The sequence below is a fragment of the Phoca vitulina genome, unplaced genomic scaffold, assembly GCF_004348235.1.
Source record: "Phoca vitulina isolate PV1807 unplaced genomic scaffold, GSC_HSeal_1.0 scaffold17, whole genome shotgun sequence".
NCBI lineage: Eukaryota > Metazoa > Chordata > Mammalia > Carnivora > Phocidae > Phoca > Phoca vitulina.
Window position 1 is genome coordinate 36407209 of NW_022589720.1, and position 7982 is coordinate 36415190.

General features: G+C 37.3%; 1 non-coding gene across 1 annotated transcript; it reads right to left on the minus strand.

Annotated features, from left to right (window-relative positions):
• Positions 1-4828: 4828 nt before the first annotated feature.
• Positions 4829-4932, minus strand: LOC116639278. The gene has a single exon (XR_004300791.1). It is a non-coding gene; the product is annotated as a U6 spliceosomal RNA (small nuclear RNA).
• Positions 4933-7982: the final 3050 nt, after the last annotated feature.

Below are 7982 nucleotides of genomic sequence, written 5' to 3' on the forward strand. Positions count from 1 at the left end.
TTTCAGTGGGCCTTAGTTTCGCTAGCTTTAAAATGAGGACTCCAAACTAGAGTACTCTCTGGGGTTTCTCCTGGTGTTATGTCTACTTCAGAAAGCCTTTGTCTAAAGTGGTAGTTTTAACCATTCAAAAAGGGTCTATAACAAGGAACCCCTGACAAAGGATTAGAAAAATATCAATTCTTTAACTACTCAATGTCTCTGATTTGCCTTGAGGTATTTTTAAAAACACATATGCATGCAGCTGTAGGTGAAACCTATATTTTCTTTCCTTGCTTTTTACACTCAGGACTACCCCGTAGAGCCGTGAGAGTCCATTGTCGCTCACCGAAGTCCGATAAGAAGGGCTGCTTGAGACTATCACTTAGAAAACCAAATCTGGCTGATGGGAGACATTCTGAGTGGGATGGTGGTGCTCTTTCCATCTCTTGTTTAATTGAGTTTGCATATTTGGAAGCCCATTGATAGGTTAAGTAGAAATCTGATTCTATCCCTGGAAAGAAAACTGTTAATGATATGCTACATGAACCTGTTTTCCTTTTCTGCTCAGCAATTTGTATAGGCTCGCTCCTTATTTGTCTCTTGATAACCTCATCAATCTCATCCATGCCCTCCTGACCACAGTGCCTGATTGCAGTAATTCCATTTCAGGGGGGCTTTTAGGAGGACGTGGCTTTTGCATTTAGCTAGAACTGCACGATGGAGTGATCGTTTCTTCCCGAGAGTGAGCACCGAGATCATATTATGCTTGCCTTGATTTCTTTGTAAAGGCTGCCTATAGAATTTCATATTGATTTTAAGCTGGCGCTGTTTCATTTTTAACTCCTTTGTAAGCCAGGAATCCAGTTATATTAGCCTTTCCTCCCTGTCATTCTGACAGGCATTGGTTACCTGCTTTTTGCAAGCTACTCCACAGTAGCTCTTTTGATAGGGAACTTGTCGCTTTTACTCTTTTATGTTGTTGTTTTGTTTGCAAAGTGCAGACCAGTGCAGCGCAAGGTTGCAAGGCTAAGATGCAATGAACAAATAACATACAAATGCGAAAGCAAAGCAGATTGATATTTACGCTGAGGATTCGTGGAAGCCCCGGCAGCCTTATACTGCTCCAGAGAGGGTTTTGAAGAAGTGAGGTTTGCCAAGTAATATGAAGCAAGGCCCAATTGTCAGCTGCACAGTGAAAGATGGCTACAGGTGTGACTTACTGAAAGCATACCTTAGTTTCAATGTTTATCAACTGGCTGTCCTCCAGAAACTCAATTTGGTGTCATTTGGCAACAAGTCTGACCAAAAGCAATGCGAACTTATAAGTGGTCCCACCACTAACAGCACAATCATTTTGTCATGCCTTGGAACTTACAAAGCCTTTCAAATCCTTTGTCTCGTTTGTTCTTCACAATGGCCTTGGAACCCAGGCAGGGAAGGTATTAATACGCCATTTTAGAGATAAGGAAACAGAGACCAAGAGAGCACAAGTTAGTCAATCAACAAATACAGGAACAAACCGGGGCTGCAATTTCAGGTTACTAACACCAAACCTGTTGCTCTTTAGTTTTGTGGCGATCTGAAGTAACGTGAGCAAAAATATAACTTGCATATTCTTTGCATCGCCTTTCGATTTACAATTCCTTATTTATTTCCTTGTCTTTGTACTTTCAGGGTGTACTTTCAGATTTATCTCCAGCACAGAGGAGTTACTTTGATCACAAAGGAGAATGACAGAAATCAAGGTCTCCATGTTAAGCATATTATTCTTAACCGCTTAGAGAATTTTCCCACTGGATTGCCCTATTGTATTTTAAATTTTATTTTAGCTCTATTTTCTCGTCTGTAACGTGAAGGGGTTAGGCTCTGTTCCTCTCATTCTATGGTACTGTGATTAGGAGAATGCGAGGTGAAGAAAGAATCAGGGCTGCAAGTGAATATGATTATCATGAAATCACAAGTACAGTGCATTATGCATGTTTTAAAACTGGATATAGTATTTATATTCTAAAGTGTTTCCTTATGAATTACTTCATCCTTCAGTGTGCTGTTTAAGTCATCCCGCAAACATAATCCTCTCACAAATCCAAATCAATGTGTTTGTCCTCCGTATAAGATACTTAAAATTTTCAAAATGTGTTTATGTCCAAAGACAAAATGTTTAGTTTTATAGAATTCCCTCAGTTGCTAGAAGGCTTTGTAAGATTGACTCTAAATAGCCACTAAAATACTTACGTTCTCCCCTTAGTCACGACTTTTTAGAATGCTTAAACATTAGCAATCATTTTTAATTTAGTGATCCTATATTCTTTATTTAATGCCTTGCTGCTATCCTTAAAACCAAACCATGTAGCTCAACTTTCAAGAACAAATGAACTTTGACAAGACTTATGTTGGGTTCAATCATTTGTGTTATAAAAATAGTTCAAATTTTGGGGGTGCCTCAGTGGCTCAGTTGGTTAAGCGTTGGACTCTTGATTTCAGCTCAGGTCATGATCTCAAGATCTTGAGATCAAGCCCCGAGTGCACTCCGCGCTGAGCATGGAACCTGCTGAGATTCTCTTTCCCTCTCCCTCTGCCCCTTCCCAGACTGTGCTCTCTCTCTGTCTGGAAAAAATAAATAAATAAATAAATAATTTAGATTTTAAATAAGATAAATATCCATTTCCTATTTTCATAATGGCCCTTATTGCATATAGCTAGACTGATTGGTCATAGCAGAAATCTATTAAACTAATTATTTCTTAGCTGCTAGGCCTAGAGGAACTCAAAATATTCAGACTTAGAATAAAATCAAATTCATAAAATCTGCGCTTTTAAAGCTCTTGGATAAACACTGACTTTGAAAGGCTCTTGGGTTTCACATCTGGGCTTCAGATATGGACTTTAGAAAACCAGTAATATCAATGTCAATAAAGCAACCACCAGAACACAAAGCCCAGGGAAACACATTTAAGGAGTAAAAATTTCTCTTTTTTTTCCCCTTCAAATTTAATTTTTATAATGCTATTGGTAGATTCCCCCTGATAAGCTCACAATTTTACCTTCCATCTTCTCATTTCTTTATGAGTTCAAATAAGTAGCGACTCAAATTGTGAGGACACTTAGGGCTTAATTTCTGTTTGTAATTCCTGCCATTTCACATGAAGAAGTACAAACCAGGGCTATCTGAGTCTTTTTCAACTTTTGTGCATGATTTCAGCAGAGAATTTATTTGCTGCAAAAGCTATTAGACTCCTTTTTCTTCTTAACATATATACTGAATTTTTCCCCAAGATTTTTGACATGATGGGTTTTTCTTCCCTTAAGTTTGATTCCAAGGTGGGTGTGACCAACACTGGTGAAGAGCAAACATACTCCCTTAGTAAAATCCATAGTCCTTGTCACATCTGTGCAAAACCATGGTAGGGAAACCTCAAACCAGACAAAACTTAGAACTTTTTCTTAAAAAATGCCATTCAGTATTCAGCTCTTTTCAATATGCAGTTCTTTTTTTTTTTTATTAAGTGGCTTGTAGAGGTCTGAATGTTTCTCCATGAGCCTGGGTCACCTTCTGTACACATTGTGGGTGATTTCTGGTTTCACATGAACTGTTACTAACTCTCCGTGTGCCGAGATTTGCTTTGAGTCTTAGTTTATTCGTGTTGAAACTCAGGAGATATAAACTGAAATAAAAATACTGTGTTCAAAGAGTCGCCTGAAAGTTGAAACCACCCAGCCTCACGCAGCCAGCCACTGTGATCCTCTGACCAGAGTTTCTGGGAGGCTTACCGTCAGTGAAGTCATTAACAAAGTAATCGCTCCAAATTTTTATAGGCACATCAACTGGTGATGAGACGGCATGCTTTAACTTTTCTAGTCTTCTTGCTTCTATCTCAGCTTTATTTTCTGTGGAGCTTGCTCCAGTTCCATCAGAGGAAAAGGACCAAATACAGGAAGGCAGAGTCCCAACTCCAGAGTGCGCCTTCTGACTGATGTTTCTGATAGAGAACCTTCGAGTGGACATAAGAGGAGCCCGCTGTGGGGGAGCACATATTGATGACTTGGTTGGCAGGACTTCCCCGCTGAGTGCCAAGCTACAGATGCACTCCTAATCGATTCCCACACAGCTACAGTTCAGTGAACTATTCTGAAAGAAAAGAGCATGGCCCTGGGGGCTGTGAGATCCAGAATCATCAGAGGAGGGTCCAAAGAGATCAAATCTCTAAAGAAAGCAGAGCTACAGTAGACCTAAAGAGACAAAGTGGCAAAAAGTAAGGAAGAAATAAGCTAACCAAAGTATGTGTGAATGTGTTTGTGTATGTAAAATAGAGGTGATAAAAACAGACATTGTGTTTCTTCATTGCAGTGTGCTTGTGAGTAGTCAGATAGGCAGGGGATTGCCTTATGTACTAGAGACCAGATACGGGCTGTTGAATTAAATGAAGTGCCATGAGCAAATAAAGTCCTTTAAAAACCCCCAAATACTGAACAAACAAAATGTGAAATTATCATGTACCTAGTATACATAACTTTCTAATAAATCATTTTTGAAATAACATAGCAATTATGGCTTGGAAACTGACTGAAAATATGGGGTATTGTATTCTGCGATCCATTTCTGTAGCCTTGAGATTGTCCTGTGAGAGAAATTTCTTTCTTTCTTTCTCTTTCTTTCTTTCTTTCTTTCTTTCTTTCTTTCTTTCTTTCTTTCTTTCTTTCTTTCTTCTTTCTTTCTTTCTTTCTTTCTTTTTCTTTCTTCTTTCTCTCTTTCTTTCTTTCTCCCTCTTTCTCTTCCTTCCTTCCCTCCTTCCTTCCTTTTTCTTTTTCTTTCTTCCTTTCTTTCTCTCGCTCTTTCTTTCTTTTTTTTTTAAATATGGAACACTTCACGAGTTTGCCTGTCATCCTTGTGCAGAGACCATGCTAATGTCTGCATCATTCCACTTTTAGTATATGTGCTGCCAAAGGGAGCACCATTTCTCTCTTTCTTTGTGTGCGGTTACAAATGTATATTATGCTTACACATATGCATATGTAATATATAAAATTAACTTTTTAAAATTTTAAATTCAGTATAAAATATTGAATACATACATACCATACACATATACATATATATGTATATATACAACTTACGATCTCATAAATGAGAACTACTGGAGAATGAAAAAAAATGTCTGAAGACAAATTTTAAAATATAAAAGATTTTATATTCAATTTAAAAACTAAGGTAATAAAACATTCACTTTTGAAAAATTAAAATGAAAATTATTTGATTTTTCATGTAGTTTGAAATGCTTACATTGATTAAAATGGACAGAAGTTTCACTCTTAAAATAATGACTTTAAACTCAATATAAAGTAATTTTAGAAGCAGTTTTCTAGCAGAAAACTGAAAGAGCCTGTTTTTTGTCACTGATCTTTAATTCAATGATTGAAAAAATCTGTATTCTATTAAAAATGCCACAATGTTTTCGTGATGCTTATGTTCTAGCTATTAGATTGGGAAAGAGTAACTGGCTGACTTAGGTAGAAATGCACAGTTGGCTGAAAAACGAAGTGGTACTAATTTTCGAGTAAGTAAGCATCTTCAAGTAAAGAATCAAGATCAATGAACAAAAAAGGGTCATATTTAACTAACGCAAAAAAATGTAGACATCTATTTTTAGTTGGTTTCATAGGACGTGGGAGAGAAGGTATGTACGGAATGAAAATTTCGAGCTGAAGTTCTAAAATAAAAACGAGTGGTTGACAATATTGTGAGATCTTTCTTGAAAGTGTCACGGGCAGCCTGTTTTCCAAGGTAACACAGACACAAGTAAGGAGCCTGAACAATTTAACTGCACACAAAATAGCATTCAAATGTATATCCCTTTTTCCTTGGACACTTTTGTATTTTATACTTTTATAAATATACAATTCTTTTTAACTTAAAAAGCTTTTTAAAATAATAAAAACTGATATAGCAAGTACAGTTTAATAATTACTTAATTTACATAATCTCACTTTTATCTTTCATTCTTTCAAAGAACTGTGAGGTTATTATCTCACTTTGCAGACAAGAAGTCTGTGTACACGGTGGAAATACTAAAACCAAAATATTCATTTAATCACTGTCTTCCCTGGCACACCTCACTCTTCTGCAGTGTAGTGCTGCAGACATATTACATATTTAATAAATACTTCATGAGAGCCTGACTGATCGATTATTATTAACCATGATTCTTGTCTTGGCAGATATTTACAACCATGGCTAAGAAAACAGAACAAATACCTCCTATTTTTCACAAGCTCCCTTGGATTTGTCCAGCTTTTCAGGAGTCAAGCCCAACAATGATGAGATCAGCAAACCTCCCTTGAGATAAAAATATCTTTTCCTTCCTCAGAACTCCCCTTCTCCGTCCCCACGGCACCCTGCTCAGTGCAGTGCCAACAGTCGATGGGCTCACTATCAATCACTACGGACTTACTGAGCACCTGTTTTGAGCGGCACAGCGTGCAAAGTAGCTCTGGCCCGAGGCAGGAGCCGAGCAAGGCTGGTTTTCCTTTTTATTGATTAATTTATTTTAAATTTTTTAAAATTTGATTTTATTACGTTATGTTAGTCACCATACTGGCTGTATGAATTTGAGCAAGTCACTTTCTCACCTGCTCTAGAGTTCAGTTTGCTCATCTGTACAGTGAAAATGTTTCACAGGTTAATTCTAAGACTCCTTCTAGCTCTGATGGTCTCTGCTCCTGTTTACAGCATCTTTATTTCTTGGGGTGGGGGTGGGAGGGCATTCAGGGAAATAAATTTGGGAGAGTGGAAACATTCTGGAACATTCTGAAATACACAGTTTGTTAAACTTATCCCAAAAAAGCACACATTTTATTTTTCTCCTCAACTGCTTTCTTATTTTTAGGTTTATGTTTTCAAAATGACACCTTCTGAATAAATAGATGGGGATAATAAAACCAGCTATAAAAACAACCCAGTAAGGTGGCAATACAATAGGAATCATGGTTCCCAGGATCAGGAGCATTGTCAGCATGTACATATCACTGTTTACCACACTAACAACTGTGATGTTCTCTGGGGGGGGGGGGGGGGGGAGGAGGGGACGCATGTGTTAACCAAGGACTGAGCGGACGTGGAGGTAAAAGGGGGCGAAATGACATAAAAGAAACTCTCCACTCTGGCTCAAAAAGCTACCATTTGGAAGAGTTGTAGCTGGATCCAAGTGTGATCCAGCTGATAAAATGGGAGCTAAGGAATTGTAGGAGGTAGTTTCTGTCTTTGATTCTGTCCTTAACATGATGTGCAATGTTGAAGAAGGATATCAACTTTTATCAAGTTCTTCATAGTGAAGTGGGTAAAATGACACTATTTCCCTTAGTTGTATATTTTTTTGTAAGACTGATATTTATAAAAGGTTTTGGTCTCTTTTTATAGAAGAACACAGTATAACTAATAAAAAGAACTGTATTCATTTTCTACAACGAACGTTCAGGAAATAAAATGGTGTCACAGAGCAATTTGCTAAACTATATTTTGTAAGTACAGATAGGAATTTTCTGCATCACATACAATTTAGTCTATCGAATTAGGATGAACATTAACCAAAGAGAACACAATACAGGAGCTGTAATTTAATGATCACACTAGACAGCCACCTCCCACATAGCAAGAGGTTATCATAATTATTTACATTTGGGCATGGAAAGAAGACAAAATGTGTCATCTTTTCGGTTGCTGCTTGCATTCAAAAAGGAAATGATCCTCTAAAGAGTGTAGTCAGCAAAATGAATTAATTAAAACTCATCAGCTTTGATAGTGGAAACAAATTTACATCAAATAAAGAAAATCTCTAATTCAAGAAAAGAGGTTCTCTAGAGAAGAGAAAGTCTTAAAAAGACAGAGAAAGGAAATCATGACTTTTTGACATATCGGTGCAGCCACATAATTCCACAGTGAACTCACATAGTAATGGAATACACTGGAGAACTACACATTCTGAGGAGTCTACACCTTGTCTAGGTCT